Source organism: Aptenodytes patagonicus, chromosome 2 (genome assembly GCF_965638725.1).
Source record: "Aptenodytes patagonicus chromosome 2, bAptPat1.pri.cur, whole genome shotgun sequence".
NCBI classification, from domain to species: domain Eukaryota; kingdom Metazoa; phylum Chordata; class Aves; order Sphenisciformes; family Spheniscidae; genus Aptenodytes; species Aptenodytes patagonicus.
Genome location: NC_134950.1, coordinates 98464969 through 98483938, shown reverse-complemented (window position 1 = coordinate 98483938; position 18970 = coordinate 98464969).

The window sequence follows — 18970 nt, the reverse complement described above, 5'->3', positions numbered from 1 at the left end:
AAGAAAAGGTGATTTCTATCTGTGCTGTTAGTGTGATATTTTCAGTGACTTCAGTGGATAGAGTGCTGATACTTTGAAATGAAAAATATTATAGTATACTATTTGCTTAATGTTACATGCTACTTAGAACTATATCCCATATGGGACTAACGGGAAAATGACATTAAGAAACATGCCAATAGAGGGAAAGGTGAAGAAAAAGGGTGATATGAGGGCTAGCTGTTTTATCCATTACAATTTCATACTAATAACAGTCACTATATTCACTGTTGATTTTTGGTGGTTTGCTCCTTATTTTTACTCAAGATGGGGCTCTCTCATGGACTCGTACAATGCATAACAGCCTGTCAGCTGCATGTTATGTTTTCCCCTTGAGTGGTCTTTCTGGCAGACATGTTTGCATGTTAAAACTGGTAGTGGGAAAGGAATAGTCCTATTTTACACTGGAAAGACTCAACGTGAGCAGAATGGAAAATGGTTGGGGTAGGGCTAACGTGTATTTCCCCAGTATAATTGTCACTGGATCTGCTAGTCAGAAGACAGCCTGTGCCAGTAAGGAAATGGTGACAGAAAGAGCCAAGAACTGCTGCCTGGGGAGGAAAGGAGTTGCTTTCATTTCTTATGCACAGGGTACGTGGTGCCAACCTTGTTGCAACAGCTCTGAATCTGAGTATGTGACCACTGCCAAGTGCATGGGAGTGCCACTTGTCCCTTCACAATCCCATTTCCACCAGATCAGGATGTGCCATTCTGCGCTTTTTAATATGTGGGCTGTAAGGGGAGTTTGTGCCTAAACTAAACAAGGTGTTTTGGAGTTGAACCATCAAGTCGCTCTTTCTTTGAGTTGCAATATGCTGTAACACACTGAGGAGGTTGCTGTAAGACTTCACCACCACTGTTACTGCCATGCCACCTCATGACTGTAAGCAGAGCTTAAAGCAGTAGCCAAGATGCATAGAGAAATTACTTCAGATTTATTTACAGAGATTCATTTGTATTGAACTAGCAGTTTTCTATCGTGTCAGCAATTCTCTATTGCATTTATTTGTTAGTGTGACATTAGGCAAGAGTACAATACTATTAAACCTGTACATTACACTTCACAGAATTTTAAGCCTTTTCTATTTCACAGAATGAGAAGAAATATGATTTCTTACTGCTGAAAATTCCTGATACAGCAGTCAACAATAAAAATACAGTCACTGTCAGAGTAGGAGTTTGATTTTTTTCTTTCCTTTTTTTTTAAAAAAAAAAAGCCCTGTGTGTTTTATAACTTTATTCCTAAAATAAAAATTACTGTTTTGTTCCATTTATCTGGATGATGAGGAAGACACTGAGACTACTATTGGTGAAGAATTGGAGAGGAAAGTTATCACGCTGTTCTCTCCAGCTGGCATCATATTTAGCAAGGAGTTTCTTTGTTTTGAGTTTACCCTCTGTGTTGCAATGAGACTGTTGATACAAGGTTTTAAAAATCATCTAGCAAAAAGGCACCCACGAATGGTTCAGGAATGGTCTGTTTTTCTTCATGGATGGCTAACATTTGCAGCAGCAATGCAGACCCTTTGAAAATTCCATGCAAGTGAATGACCGCATAGCACACGCTAACTAGCTTCTCTTACTTTTTGTGAATACCTTAGGGATAGGCAACAGATCATGAGTTGAAAACCCGTGTTTAGTGGAACAGGTATTTAGTCTTGTCACACTTTATATAATTAAGAGTATAAATGGGGGAAAAATAATACTATTTGTGCAAATTCCTTCCAAAAAGGGAGGGGATTTGGAACTAGTTATGAAAGTCTCTACCACTGTGGTGAGAGTGCATGAGATCAGGGCCTATATATGCAGCTTTTGCTCTGCTAGCTCTATTAATTAATTATCTTAATTAATATGATGTATTCACTGGAAGTGATAAATAAATGAGAACTTGGCTTTCACTGGAGACAGAGGGCTGTGCTCCTGTTTCAGACTCAGGGTGGGAACCCAACTAATTCTAGTTCATTTCTTGTTTATGCCACAGCCTTTGGTGTAACTTTGTACAAATCCCTGTTTCTGTACATCTGTTTTATTTCCCATAAAAAGAAGATAATACCTCCTCCCCTCAGAGATGTTTTGTAAGGGTGTGGTTTGCGAGGCACTTCAATATTAACGTGATTGATCCCATTTGATTTCTGGAGATGAAAAGCCTATTTGCAAAAGATAATAAGGCCTGTTCAAATACTTCTTTACTGACTATTTTATCTGCTATGATATGAAAGTTGTTAATAATTTCACTCTACCAACAATTTCTAGCCTATGGACATACCAGTGCAAAGTTAAGTTGTGATGAATTTTGGTTTTTAAAAAAGTGACTGTTCTAAATTTTTACTTGAACTTCTGAACGTGAGATTGTCTACAGCAATACGAATTTTCTGAGGCAAATTCTCAGCTGTCATAGAACTGTGTACTTCTATGAGACTGCATGGATTTACACCAGCTGAAGATCTGGCCTGTTGTGTCTATGTTAATAATAACTTTACCAGAAGTTAAATTAATTTTAAATATTAACAGCAAGGTTATTTATTTTCTGCCATGCACTTATATATAGCAATGCCTGAATATTTATGTCTCTGTCTCAGGGGGTTTATTGTGACAAAATAATGTTTTTTACAGAACTGTTGACTCAATTTGTTTACCGTTTTCTTTTTTTATGGGTGAATCATTATGCAAACTGAAATGACTGAACGTGTGTTTTCCCTGTTATTAACTTTAATCCTTTTCAAATGCTTAGACAGTTTTGAATTTTAAATCCCATACAGAATAAATAGTTATATCATCATATAGGTTATTTGCAAACATATATGCTGTGAATCATATCTGCTAACATGTTAATTGTTTCCATATATTTGAATGGTTGAGATATTAGATGACCTTCGAAGTTTTACCTGGTGATGAAGTTGGAGGAATGGGGAGTTCTGTAAGAGCTAAGCAAGGCTTATCAGAGCGCAATATGAAAGACTAAGATGACCTGTACTTATTCTTTGGTACTTCTTGAGATAGTTGGTATTTTTTTATTTGGCCAACTATTTGCATAAACACATACTTGTTTTTCTTCTTCTAAGGGAAGATTTTTATCCATCCTAACTCTTTAAAGCAATGTAAAAAGGTCTGGGGTAATACCAGAGTCCAACTCTGGTGGATTTCCTTGGATAAAAGTTCCCTGTTGAAGCATGAGTGTAGAGGCCGCCAGAAAGGAGGGCTGGGGATAGAAGCGGGGTCCTCAGGGCAGGCCCACCGGCAGCAGGAGTACCAACAACCCAGGCAACTCTGTGGCAGCCTGGTGAGGCTTCCACAGCTGAGGCAGGATGAAGAGACTTGTCTAGGGCACAGGCAGGATTTTTCAAGCTCTTAAGCAACCCAGTACCACCAAGGTCAGAAGGCAAACTTTTGACTACTTTCTCCAGGGGGAGTGAAGAAAGACAAGGCAGGGTTCTCTGCTAGTACTCCAGAGTTCAGGCTGAGGTTGGAAAGTGCTTCCCATCCCAGCATGTTTTTAAAAAGTGAGTCACAGTTGCACGTGCACAGCATGAGACACCTGAAAGATCCAGATTCACCAAGACTCTGAGTGTTTGATCTTTTCAGCTTCAGTCATCTCGAGCTGGACAAGAAACTTGGAGCTGGGAAAGTACTCAGAGTTTCTACTCATGTTTGAAAGGGTAAAATTCATAATCTATACTGTCTGGTTTTCTAACCCATGATATGCGTATCATGGCATCTCCAATTCCTTGCATAATAACCCTATTTTTCATGTACAGGAATGTCATATCTTGAAGGAGGATATATTTAACGGTAGGCACCATTGTAGGTTTCTTGTTGTTAATAAATGTTTTTAAGACTACTTTCTGTCATTCGCTGTCTTTGATTTAAAGTATATGTTTACCTATTTTGCATTGCAGTATTTTACCACAGATGTCCTGGGTATTCATGCAAGTTACTTTGACTATATTTGTGTGTTTGTGTGTGAATACAGATAGACTATTGACCTATGTTTAAAAATGCGAGGCTATATTGCAGCAGTGTATTTTCCCTTCAGAGTAGTAGTTTATGTAGATAACTCCATCAGTATTGGACACGATCTGTAGGCAGCTCACAAGAATGAGACACCCTAATATGGCTCTTAGTGAAATGGATCTTTAATCTTTTTTTTTCATGATTTAGTATCATTAAGCACTTTCATTAGGACATGTATAGGGCAAGTTCATTGAATTCTGCTGATGGTGAATCAGGAAGATATGGTGAAAGTTACGTCTAGCATAAATCTATCCATGTTTAGTCTCTTATAATGTTTTAAATCACAAACTTATATCCAGATTTAGAGACCAGATACAAATTTGTGTTTGCCTAATCTGTCATCTACCTCTCTCCACCAAACATTGGGTTTATTTTTTTTAATGTTTTGATTCTGAGCTGTTTTGAAGGGGTGGCGGTTTTTGGTAAATATTGTAAATTAAATGCTAAACATGATTCAGTGTAACTGGAAAAATACCTGAAAAACTGTGTTACTTTTCAAGGAAAACCTTCTGTTTTCTAGAAAGTCAAATCCATTAGCTAAATGCTGATGAATAGAGAAATATAATGCAATGTGCAGGGGGCCTTTGGGAGACTGAGATGGCTGTACTCTAAGCTTTTAATATAATAACCAATGTAACCTTGTTTTAAAAAGTTTTGCGGAATCTCTTAGCTGAGAGATAAATAATCCAGGGCTTAGGGAAGACAGAAAATATCTTGTGGTAGAGCAGTGTAATAAAGCCAATTAAGACGTGAATATTAAAGTTCTGTTAACAAGTATTTTGTTTCCACTGCTTAAAAAGGAATAGCAGATGAGTTTGCTGAGATTTATAAAATAAAAATACATCCTCTTAGTTTTTTAATACAAAATAATCTGTTTAGAAGAAAAGCTAGCATTAAAAAAAGTCTCAGAAACATTTATCTGATCATTAGTTGATTGGTCATCTGTAAAAGATCAGCTTTTGCTAATATTTTTTTATGCAATAGCACTTGAGATCCAGCAATAATGCTACAGTTCAGAAACCACTTTGTGGTGACAGCTGGCAAACACCTTCTTTCTTAGTGTCAGTCCCAGCGATCCACTTGGAACATATGCTGGAAGATGAAACAAATACTGTGTGGACAGCTCAGAAAACTCCCAGTTTGCAATTTATTTTTCAAGATGAATTCAATTTGTTTGCTACATCAAAAAATCACCAAAAAGAATAGCATGAAACACAAAAGAAGTGGCTAACAACTGCAATTTGGAAACAGTGTAATTCCCCTGTGTATTGCTCTGAAAATTGTTCTTTTAAGAATAACAGTGTTGTATCAGCAGTCTCTAAGACATCACTGTAAAGTTTCTGCGATGAATGATTCTAAGTGACCGTAGCTCAAAAGAGAGAATGAACTAGGTTAGTATAATGATGAGGTGGCATCAAAAAGGTCCAGAAGACTGCAAAGGTTAAAATGATCTGTTGTACAATCACAGATCAGCTCACCCTAAACTAACTCTCATAGTGTAATGTCAGCATTCTTTTTTTTTTTTTTTTTACACCTTATTAGCATTCTTATTCTTCTAAAAAGCCAGGTGGAAATTTTGTAAACATTGACATGTATTAGTTTTCCAAAATTATTCCTGTTATGTAACTATCACGTCACAAGGAAGGTATATAGCTGATAATTGGAAAAACTTCTGTGCCACAGATAGCACATCTCTCACCCACATGTCCTGTGGGCCTGCACCAAGGACATCAGAGGATTTCCTATGCTTACCACCTTTGTCCAGAGATATTTCTTTTTAAGGCACTTTGGCTTATCTTTCAAGATCTGCATTAACTGATGTGTCATTCTAAAATGTATTCTCCCTTCTTTATTTATTTTAATCCAAAATACATACAAGCATATATATGTCTGTATAAAAAAAAATAAATAATATTAATTGTAAAATACTCTTTGTAGATGTGTTTCAAAGTTTAGAATTCCCAAATAAAACAATATTCCCAACAGCATTTTCTTAGTTTAAAATTATTCATATGCATTCCCCAGAGTACTGGGAAAGCAGATAGCAGAGGCTTTTTATATACAGCGTATAATTGACAAAATCAGGTTCCTGGCATACAGATGAAAAGGTGCCCCATTTCTGCTGGATGCACTTTTTGAAAACTTGTGAGGTGTTCTTTGATTCACTGAGGGCAATGCCTTGGGAAGAGCTGGGATAATTTTGGGGAGGGAAGAGACTGGTGTTTCAGGAAAAGCGATTACTCGGTATCCAAAGATCATCTGGGAACCAAGCGAAGGAGTATGTGTGTGGTCTGAGGTCAAGTGTCCCCATTGCTCAATTTAGTCTGTCTCTCAATAATGAACTAGTCATTCTGCAAGCTCTGCCTTTGTAATAGAGCCAAGAGCAGAGGAAGGTTTTAAACGAGCATCTCACTGATGCTCACATTTGCCCCTATTGTATTTCATGGATGCTTAACTATTGCTTCTGAAAATGCTGCCTACTTTTTCTTACCTCTTCTGCCCTCTGAGGGACAGGGAAACCAGGGGCTCCCCCTCACATGAGAAGGGACGAGTCCCTTGCTACGGAAGTGTTGGCAGGTCCAGATCTTTAAACTGGAGGATGGTTCAGACTGTGGAGCCTGACTTGCATGGTGCTGTAGCTATCAACCGCTAGTTCTGCCTCTGAGGCAACAGCCACTATACCTGGGGCTGAATTAGGCTATGCTTAGGTTACTTTAAGTTTTTAAAAGGGATATTCCTAAACTTCCTATCTTCTAACACTGTGTCTGTTGCTTTAGACACACAGTGAGCTTGTGAGTAGAACTATTTAACAGTTTCTGTCAAAAAAATTAGGAACCACAATGGCTTTTTGACTTAAGTAGTTGGGAATTTGTTTGGTTTTATTTTTCTGGAAAACGTTTAGAGGCCAGAAGTTATTGCTACTTGATAAATGTTTTCCATCCTTGAACAGCACTCTGAAGGGGCTAGGTTCAGTTTTGAGCATTACCTCAGACAGTTTTCATAAACAAATTTTGGGAGATGGTGGCTGGGCTGGTTTTGTTGGAAAATACTGTTTCTTTTTTGTGAAACTTTATTCTAAATTATTATTTGAATATCTGTATTGGAAATTGTCACCCTAAGGTCCTTGGGCACATAGAAGCCTTCCAGAACTGGAGAAGATAGCACATCTTTGTGTTTAATAGCCCTAATAGACTTTTCTTCTAGGTACGCATCTTTTATCCCTTTTATTCTTTTTAGCTCCAAAATCTCCTGTAGTGATAAGCTCCATATTTTAATTACTTGTTAAATGAGAAAGTATTTCCTTCTGTTAACTTTATAACAGGCCGTAATAATTTCATGTTCTTACAGGATGAGAAATAGTGATAATTGTTACCTATTTGTTCTCTCCATGCCATTTGTGGTATGCTTTACTTTTCTGATATCCTCTTTTATTTCTTTCTGAAACGGTAGAGTCCTAATCTGTTCTGACATAGGAGGTCTACTACATTGCTGATTAGCTGCATCATCCCTCTCTTTCTTGGAGAGAGAATGCCACGGAGAAGTTTGTTAACAAGATCCTTGCATTGTCCTGGTCTGTGCTAAGCTTGGAGTGGAGAGCAGAAACAACTCATCTGATTTCAAGTGCTTTGATGCGACATAAGAATAAGGATAGTCCTGTATGTGCTTTCTCCTTACCTCTTAAGTTTTAATGCATTAGTAGAGCAGAATATTTGCAGTTGTCCAAGAAGAGTGCAGGTGTGATTCATACACACCTGTCTGAACAGTGAGGGAGCAGCCACCTTCTGCAACCACAGCAGCTTTCCACCCAACTTCAAGGGAATCCTGACGATGACCAAATTGCAATAATCTAGTCTGCAGTGCGTGTACATAAGCAAGTGTAGGTTTATATTGGATATTTTATGCCAGATTCTGCTTAGTTTTAAGATGACATTTGAGTAAAGGTGTGTGAAAGGAGAGGGAGATCAGTACCAAGGAACAGTGAGAACCTCGAGGAGCTCTCCCTGTGCCATGCTTCATTGTGCAAGGGCTTGGCTAGAGGTCCGTTTGGGTCAGGCTGCCTGCTGGAGTACCCAGCCACCAGTTGCACACCCCTGGTGTGCTGTACCCCAATAACACTTTGCGTTAAGCAGACTGCAAGAGCAGGTGAGAGCTGACTGATGAGCAGTAGGCTTCAACAGTAAGAACAACTGCAAAAAAGAAGAGATAAGACCTGACAAACACAGATTTCACTACCAGCACAGCCTGCTTCAGAGCAGAATTTCTGCTTGTTTTAAAGCAAAAAATGATGTCTTCTTATCATAGTTGTACATCTGAGACAGAAGGTAAAAATGTTTGGAAGCTAAGAAAGCTGGAGAAGTGCTTCTTCTTAAAGAGGTGGGTTTAAGAACTGTATTCGTAGAGATGTTATTCTCTAGTTGCACGTTATTCAGTATCATCATAGCTAACACCGATATTATGATTCCTAGGTTCAACTGGTCAAGAATTCACTGTATTTTCTGCTATGCACTTTCAGTGAAATAGAAACATCAGTTCAAATATTTCTTTTGGAGAGTTAGATATTCTTTAATACATGAATCATCATGTATCCAGGTCTTCTGCTCCCCCCACAAATGATTGAAAAAGAAGAAAAAGAGGAGGAAAAGCAGGGAGAAAAATAATCATAAGTTTAAAGTCAGATGATTGTTTTCATCTTAATTAGGGGAAAAATGGAGAACTTCAAAATCAGCGTTTTCTGTCCTAAGGTTTAGTTTTTATTCGGAGCAGGCTTTTTGTCTTGATCTACAGCAGTGAAATGGACCTAGTTCACATCTCCTTACTTGACCACACTGATCATTAGGCAGACAGAAAAATGTACTTGCCTGAAAACTTTGACTGACTAAAAAGGTGAAGGATTGAGTCCATGGACTGAGACAACTGCCTAAGTTTTTTCTAGAGTGGTGGTTGTTTGTATTTTTGCATTGTATTTAATTTCTCCAGCCCACACAGCAGACTAGACAGACAAAAGAAAGAGAAGTAGATCTGCAAGAATGCCACTGTCTAAGAAAAAATACTGTAGGTCTGCCCTCTTCTGGGCAACAGGGCTCCAGAGCCTGCTGTGACAGCATGTTTTTGGTTTCCCTCATACTCTTTCACAGCCAGCTGTGTGAGATCTGAGGGCCTGTGAACTGTTGGGTAATCATGGGTACCACCAACCAGATCCCATGAACACTGCTGCCGCCTCCTGTCTGTCCTCCCTGTTATCTCAAACTATGATGCTGTCCTTCCCAAATCTATTAGAAAATATCAGAAGTCAGGAATTGGAGATATGAGGTCATCAGCTCTTAAGCTTGCTGGGAAAAGATAAGCTCTGCCCTCCTTCATTGTGGGCTCCTGTGGTACTTGGAGTGCTCCTCAGGAAATGCTTTAGGACGCTGCTAACACAAACTCCAATCTCTTCATGTGTTGCATGTCCTGCACAGTAAATCTGATCTTGAATGTCATTATACAGATGTATTCTCACAGGTAACATTGATCCAGGCTTAACATAGATATCTGAATGAAAGGATCGGAATGGAAAAAAAAAAAATCCAAAGAAGGAAATCTCAACTTAAAGACTTAGCATAAGGAAATAATCTCTCTAATTATGATGTGCAGTTTCACCAGGCTATACACAACTGCATCCTGAAACCCAGAATGAGCATTCGCTCAGAGCTGATAAAAGTTAACTCCTCTTGTCTCTTCCATGGGCAGGTGAACACGAAAGCATTTCACTGTCTGGTTATTTTGGGATCTCTTATTCAGTCACTTTACACACTCAGATTCTCAGTTGCAGCCATTTTAAATCCTCAGTGGTTTAGTAAACACAAAGGATTTTTTTGTGAACATTTCCTGCTTGAGACCACCAGGCACTGGGACCACCTGGACCCAGTCACATTTGCATGGCTCTGCAGTAGATTTAGGGTCCAGCCCATGCTGTGAAATGGCATGGTCGGCCTGCCTGGCTTTGCTTGGAGGGACATTGTTTGGGGCCTGATTGCTGGATTATCCCAGCGTCTGTGAGGGATGTTTGCCATTCCAAATCATGGTCTCACATCTTGTTATAATCTACCTTACTTCTGCATGTGTTGTGAAGACTTGGCAGTTTTCTTCTCCCTGAGACAGTGTTTGTGTATCAGACCTCTGACTATGGATGTGAATGTCTGGAACTAAGAACATTCCCACCCCTCATTTTGCTTTTGTGAAGCTCAGTTTTCATGGTTGCTTTCCAAAAAGACAATTTGCATACACTGTTAGTAAACAGATTATAAGGCACTCATTTGTGTACTAAATCACAGCAAACTGTGCTTTGTGAATCTGATTCTCATCTCCCCTTCATTCTAACCTGGCTTAACTCCATTGATTTCAGTGGAATTACTGCTGATTTATGCTGTGAAAGCGAGAGGAGAATCCAATGAGCAAATTTCCCTTTTGCACATAGGCATGCCAAAAGAAGTCCTGATTTACCATTGTGAATCTCTTCCAATATTATGCTGGCTTAACTTCTTTTGAATTACTTCACTGGAATGCTACTGCAGTGAATCAGGCCCAGGATCTATATAATTCTCTTTGTGTGCTGCTTTCTCCTTGTTTTTTTTTCTCCATGTATATTTCCCCACATTAAGACTGAACTTTACTGTCTGCTTTGCAGGTGTCTTGTATATGACTCTATAAGAAAATGCATTTTTTTAAAATTACAAGATCAGTTCAACAGAAAATGGCTACTACAAATGAGAATTCCAACACAACAAACCTTTGTTTCTGGTTATGTCATTATACTATTAAAATAACTACTGTAAAAAGACTGGGGAGAAATTACAGGTATCTCAGTGTGCACTATAATTACCGAATGCTTTTGCTGTAACATAGCTCTGGTAATGACGTGCAAATGCTGCTCTGTCTGTCCTTTTATCTTGAGAAGATAACACAATATAGTTAAATATGCAATAACTGCTTGCTCACACATACCTGTATCTAGCCGTAACTACATAAAACTTCCACTTTTCATCAGTCTTCTGTTTTTTTTATCTTGTTGCAAATCCAGTCTGAAAACGAATACACATGCATTTAAAAATAAAATACAATAAAAATCAGTCCAACTTTTTAAAATCCAAATGACATATACACACAAACTGATTAATGTCATACTGAAATCAATACAAGAAGCTGATAAGTGTAACTGAAAGATTCATATGTTATGAATCTTTGGCAGAATGGAGAATTTTCTGTTTGTATGAGCAAATTATGCGGTTTTCTATCATGCTGTTCGCACTTACTCTAGGCAACTTACAAAAATAATATGGATGAGGAAAATCTTTGCCATGATCCAGGTTTCTTAAGTTTAGTAATGGGTTTTGCACACTTGGCAAATCAGCAGGACTTACGCTCCTAAATTACTGAGGTGCTTTGAAACATTTGTTCTCCATCTCTGTTTGCCATATACCCTACATATAAAACATAAGATTAAAATCAGTTTGATGGGTGTGTTTCTGCAGCTGACCTAGGTGGAAAGCGGACTATCTGATATAAAAGGTTCCCTCAATTTGTCTTCCGCTAGGAGAGTCCTTGTGAAGAGGATAGGAAAATGCCAGCTGACAAGCAGTAATGATGGGTGGTTTCAATGCACTACAATTGTAGTCACCAGCACATGGGGCAAAGTGTTGCTCCACACACCTACCGCTACCCAGACGTGGCTGTGAGGCAGTTACCTGGATCCATGATTTAAGCTTTCATAGAACAGTAGCTCTCCAGGTCCCTCCTTCCTGTGAAAAAGGACTAGCTGAAGCATAAGAAGTTAAAATGAGACTTCATTAACTTGGCAATTACAGCACATACACTAATGATTAGAAGAAAAACTGGAAGCAGGGAAGGACTAAGAGCACGTTCACACACAAAAAGAAAAAGAAAGGACCTGAATCTTTTCTAACTAAACCATCAAGGCATCAGTTCCATAGAATGTCAATGTTAATATTATTACAATGAAAAATAATTAAACTAGAGCGATTTGAAAACAATGTTAACATTCTGCCCGAACACCACCTAGTGAGTAACTAATGACAATTATTGCCACTTCTTAGTCAAGCTCCACACAACAGAGCTATTGAAAAATAATTTTCATGCAGCCCACTGTAAGAACCACTATACTTAAATCCCCCAAAAATGTTTCATAGGAGATGGCAATGTGAACACCTTTAATTTAAGTTTTGAATCTATAATTTTATATGCTAAGTAGGGAGAATAAAGATATATTTGAAATGTTAAATACTTTTAAACATTTCTTAATTTTACATGTCAACAGTATTTTAAATACTGCATCACATTTTCAAAGGAGCAGTAATGTGGTTTGTTGGGTTACACCCAACTTTGTACGTTAATATTTCTCTCTCACGCGCTCATAAACACATCTGAATTTGAACATGTAAACCATGTTTGTACAGAAATGTGGATGGATGGATGGATGGATATCTGGCTCCGTTAATGGCTTGTATAAATAGTATGTTTGTAAAAGGAGTGGAGGAACACAATTAAAATGAAGACCCAACTGTTCCTAAAGAAAATAAACACTTTCTGGTAGACTTACAGTTGCAACATGCTGTTAACTGTATGTGTCCAATGCCTGGAAAAAAAAAAATAAAAATAAGAAAGAGAAGTAGTATCTCAGCAACATTTGGAAAAGTCTGGGCAGTCTTATCATTCATTCCTGGAAGGTGCAGGGCAAGGCTGTTCAATTTTTGTCTGCTCCAGGACAGCATCTGTCACATAGGACTGGGCCATCAGTGCATACAGAGGATAAGCAAGAAGCAGTCCAAGAAAAATTAAATTGGTCGAATGCTAGTTTTGCAATGTTTGAAAGGAATCAGCTACAGTGTAAATACAAAATTGAATGCTGGGAGCTGCCACGGGACAACATCGAAAGCTGGGGAGTCAACTTCTTTATTCCCTCTTTACTAGCAGAACTAATGGTATAGATACAGAGCAGGCTGTTTGTTTAACATGGTCACTGTGCTGGTTTTGGCTGTGATAGAGTTAATTTTCTTCACAGTAGCTGGTATGGGGCTATGTTTTGGATTTGTGCTGAAAACAGTGTTGATAATAGAGGGATGTTTTAGCTATTGCTGAGCAGTGCTTACACACAGTCAAGGCCTTTTCTGCTCCTCACACCACCCCACCAGCGAGTAGGCTGGGGGTACACAAGAAGTTGGGAGGGGACACAGCTGGGACAGCTGACCCCAACTGACCAAAGGGATATTCCATGCCATATGATGTCGTGCTCAGCATATAAAGCTGGGGGAAGAAGAAGGAAGGGGGGGATGTTCGGAGTGATGGTGTTTGTCTTCCCAAGTAACCATTATGCGTGATGGAGCCCTGCTTTCCTGGAGATGGTTGAACACCTGCCTGCCGATGGGAAGGAGTGAATGAATTCCTTGTTTTGTTTTGCTTGCGTGTGCAGCTTTTGCTTTACCTATTAAACTGTCTTTATCTCAACCCACAAGTTTTCTCACTTTTACTTTTCTGATTCTCTCCCCCATCCCACTGTGGGGGAGTGAGTGAGCGGCTGGGTGGGGCTTAGTTGCTCGCTGGGGTTAAACCGCAACAGTCCTTTTTGGCACCCAGCGTGGGGCTTGAAGGGTTCGAGATAACAACAGATTTGATTGGAATACGCTAGTTCAAATTTATAGCTGTTTTTGCTGTTTAGCTATTAACTGACAGGCTCCTGTGCTTGTCATGGGGCTTGCTTGCTTTACTGTTTATTAGTCTAGTGCTCGTTAGTGGCTGCTTTTTACTTTCACTGCTTGCTGTACTGTTGATCATCTTACTCTGCTGTGCCTGGGAATGTTTTGATAACAGCAATGGCGATGCGCCTGGGCTGGCAGATGGCCAGGGCATCACTGCTCTTTCTGTGCTGCTGTACTGGACAGGCTGGAACTCCAGTGTGAACTTGAGTCGAAGGGACTGTGACCTGCGGATGAGTCCACACAGGAGCAGGACACCCCGAAGCGTCTGTGGCCGTGGATAAGCCCCTGCCAGAGCAGCTACATCTCGAAGCATCTGTGGCTGTCGTTAGGTCTGTGCCGCAGCAGGTATACCTCTGAAGGGATTGTGGCTCGAAGATAAGTCCACACTGGAGAAGGTATACCTCGAAGCATCTGTGGCTGTGGATAAGTCCGTGCTGCAGCAGGTACAGCTTGAAGCATCAGTGGCTGTGCATGAGGTCGTGCTGGAGCACCTCAAACCGTGTGGCCATGGATAAGCCCACAACAGAGCAGGTACTCCATTGGAGGGACTGTAGCCATGGGTAAGGCCATGTTGGAGCAGGTTTACTTCTGAAGGGACTGTGGCTGTGCGTAAGGCCATGCTGGAGCAGATATATCTCTGAAGGCATCGTGGCCCATAGAGAAAGCCACACTGGAACAGGTGCACCTCAAAGTGACCGTGGCTGTGGATAAGCCTATGCTGCAGCAGGTGTACCCCTGGAGAGACTGTGGCTCACAGATAAGGCTCCACTTGGAGCAGGTACGCTCCTAAGGGACTGCAGACTGTGGATAAGTCCAAGCCAGAGCAGGGGCAAGGGGAGGAGTTCCTTGCAATGTTAAACCCTATGGTCTGGTCCAAAGGGGCCAGGGGTGGAGATTGTAATGGAAATACCTTTAAATTGTTGTAACCCAGGATTTGAGTTGCATGTTATGGGAATTACTAGAGCAGGAACCACCTGAACCAATGGAGGAGAAGCCTTACAGGCAGCAGTGCAAGTGCAGCAGTGGCCTGATCTGAGCTGGCTTTGGTGCCCAGTAACTCCACGCAACACACCACCTCTCCTGTCCTGATTGACCACCATAACGGATGGAGCCCAAAGTCATGGACTAAATGAATTCAGTGGACATTTTGTGGACATCTGTGGACATTTTACAGACATTTCACAGGGGTGGTCCATAGACTACGGGAATGATATCTGCGTATTATATCAAAGGATGGGAAGGAGTGTGGTGGGTAATGAGAATGTATTGGATAGTGTGGAACCTGAGCATGACATAAATGGTATGGAATAAGGTGTGGAGAATGTGCTGGGTTTGGCTGGGATAGAGTTAATTTTCTTCATAGTAGCTGGTATGGAGCTATGTTTCGGATTTGTGCTGAAAACAGTGTTGATAATAGAGGGATGTTTTAGTTACTGCTGAGCAGTGCTTACACACAGTCAAGGCCTTTTCTGCTCCTCACACCACCCCACCAGCGAGTAGGCTGGGGGTGCACAAGAAGCTGGGAGGGAACACAGCCGGGACAGCTGACCCCAACTGACCAAAGGGATATTCCACGCCATGTGACGTCATGCTCAGCATATAAAGCTGGGGGAAGAAGAAGGAAGGGGGGACGTTCGGAGTGATGGCGTTTGTCTTCCCAAGTAACCATTATGCATGATGGAGCCCTGCTTTCCTGGAGATGGTTGAACACCTGCCTGCCGATGGGAAGGAGTGAATGAATTCCTTGTTTTGTTTTGCTTGCGTGTGCAGCTTTTGCTTTACCTATTAAACTGTCTTTATCTCAACCCACAAGTTTTCTCACTTTTACTTTTCTGATTCTCTCCCCCGTCCCACTGTGGGGGAGTGAATGAGCAGCTGTGTGGGGCTTAGTTGCCGGCTGGGGTTAAACCACAACAGTCACTTTCTGCTTGATATATTTACTAGCAGAAATATCAAATTATATTATCTCCTAAAGTGTTCATTGTACTACCCCTTGTGCCTCTCTGTTCCAAGACCAGTCATAATCAATCAGGCCGATGAATGCAAGCATCTTTTCTCACAGCATATAAGGTTTTACTGAGTATTTTACAAAGGAGAACAAAGCATGTAACAACAAATATGAAACAAATGACACACAGCACAGTAAATAGGCAGTGGCACAGCGGGGTATTCATACCATTAACTTCAGTCACCTACTAAATTAGGTGGTGAGGAGTCCCAGGCTCTTTATCTAGTCAGTGAGGATGGAGAGCTCCACTGTAGGGCAATTCAGAGAAGCAAAGAAAGTCTCCTCATCTACTCTATTGCTTGTACTAGCTAAATTGATTTGGGTATTATGAATACTCCCTATAAAGTATTAATAGGACAACTGCTGTAATGACTGGAATAGGCATCACAGCCTCACATCCAAATGTTTTCCTTCTAAACTGTGGGAGAAATACGTTTTAATTCAGAGAGTGGTCCTAGTTAGAGGACAAAATTCTGGGAAAAAACTCCCTGCTGATGCTGTGGTGGATTCAAAAATACTGGGTGAGCACAAGAAATCCTCAAAATGTTTGTGAACAGTATTTCTAGATGGAAGAGAAGGTATGTCTACAGGAAGTCCACAGTGTTACAACCTGAGCTTTGTGATAGATCTAAGAGCTCAGGCTTTACACCACAAAGCTCAAATATCTTTGTAACTTGGATCACTAGTTTACCTTAAATTGAAACAGAAGGAGACAGTTCCGTGTTGGACCAGAAGGAGAAATGTTATGTCGTGCCCATTACGTCCTGTCTTTATTAGACTAGCAGTAACATTCTGACACGATGCAAGGGAAAGGAAGGGATAAAAACCTTGGATTTGAGAAGTAAAAAAGGGTAAGACTCTAAGAGTACAGGTGTTGGCCTTGCAATGTGACTGAGGGAATTTTCTCCAGCACTCATGCTTGGGATGTCAGCTAAGTAATAAAAAAAAAGAGTAGAGAAACTGGGGAAAGTGTGTTGCAGAAAGGAGAGTCTAGTTTGAGGATGCAGCAGAAATTATGTAAGGAACAGCTTCAGTTCTCATTGTTGATAACTAATATTGGTAATAATCTAGTGAGAATCTATGTGACTGCCTATTTCTGCCAACTCTGCTTTCCATCCAGGCTGCAATACTGGCCAGTACTTTAATGGCGCAATCTGGCCCAAGATGGGCATTGATTCAAAACAGCCGACTCAGAAATGAAATACATGGAAAGGGAAAAAGCAAAACAAAACTCCATGTGAAAGGAAAAAGATCCAAACAACTGATGGTCTTTCTGATCCCTGAATGGACGCCAGTTGTCCTGAGGCAGTGAAGTAGCCAACAGATAATTCTGAACTTTGAAAGGCATCCATATCACCACTCAGTCAGGCAAGGGAAAAAGAAACCGCATGTTAAAAAAAAAAAAAAGAAGAGGGTAAAAAAAAATAGCCCACCTCTCTGTCAAAAGCCTTTATAAAAATGTCTCTTAAAATAAAATGGACCTCAGGATAGATTTCCATTCAGTTTGCCAAAACCACGTTTACCCAACAGGTCTGTTCCCTGCTTGGCCCAAGTTTACTGTCCCACAGCAATCTTCATGACTCAGGAGAGCCAACAACGATAACTAATGAAATTGCACTTAGGTGAACTATGACAACGAGCGTGTGGGGCGTACTCCACAGAGGAATAAGTGGGAAATTCGTACTTGGCCACCTTGTGTTTGTGTGCTTGTGGGGGAAAGAGGCGCAATCATCCACATTTGCAGAGGGAGCGAACAAGCTTTCCAGATCAACTGGCTCCTTCATGACAAGAGCAGGACACGAGCCAGACGTGTCACTCTCACTTTCTGCCTCTTTTATCTCTCGCCACAACTAGGGACTGCAGAGCGGAGATTGTTCTGGCTGGAAGCTGAGGGACACAGGTGGTACCAGCAGCTGCAAGCTCTTTAGCTCTCGTTGGCTCCACTTATTAGAACATGCATTGTATGTTTAATACATTGCATCTCATTGTGTGGGAACAAGAGTTGGAGGCTGGTGGTGCTGCACGACTGTCGCTTGTATTGCTGGGGAGGGAAGGCAAGGTGGAGGCTGCTCCTAGTTAGACATAATTAGAAGCTGGGGGTCCTGAAGAGAATTTGGTAACTCCACAAGAAAACCAGCTGTCCTTGATTACAGTGATATATTAGTCACTCTAACATAGCTGTGCCAGTCAGCATTTTGCAAGAAGCAAATAATGCAGTGATATTTTCAAGGTAGACATATGGGGGGACCAAGCTTTATGCATGGCTTAGCCCTGAAACGGGATGATTTGTTTGTTTGTTTATTTTTAAATTGCTGGCCTTAAAGAACAAAGGATTTTGGGAGGTCCAGGTCAGGTATCTTCCTTTTATTTGCTTTTTACATGTAAGCATCACCACATTTTTGCTCTTGGCAAGCTTACTCTGTGTGTGACAACGCTGTTCACCTATAACACATATGGGGGAGGTTCTTCCAGGAATAGTATGATTTGATTCAGTTTAAATTATCACATGCTCTGATAATAAGTAAAATTTTATGAACAGCTATTGACACCTGTGGGCAACTTTTCCATGCTGCTTATTTCTGGAACTATTAACTGGAAAATATTGTTTACTCTAAATGATTTCCTTATAATCTTCATTTTAAAAACTAGTGGGTCATGATTTGTTACTTTTGTTCAAGAAAGGGTTTAAAACAGGAATCTGGGTAACTGCAGGTCTAGTACTTTCACTTTGGAGTGTGCAAGTCTCCGGAATCTGTTGTTGGAGGAAAAAATAATAAAGTGTGGAAGCAAATAGAAAATGGGAGAAAAATGCACCACAGGTTTATCAATGTAGATGGTTATCACAGTAAACTGATATTACTCTTTGGCAAGATTTTCTTAGACAAACAAAGTGCAGAAGATTTTGTCTGTCTGGAGTTTCATGAAGCACCGGTATCACACAGATGGAAAATTACTGAGGTATAAAGGGAGGATTTGGTCAAGAACTTTGAGGTGGGGCAGAACAGGTTAAAGGGAATATGACAGTACCTTGTGCTGAAAGGATAGGTATTGCAGTTACAGGTTCTTGCAAGCTCAGTCTTAGGACAAGTTTTACTTATACTTTCATGAATGACCATGTCATAAAAAGCAGGAGAGGGCTAATGAAATCTGTTGAGGTTTC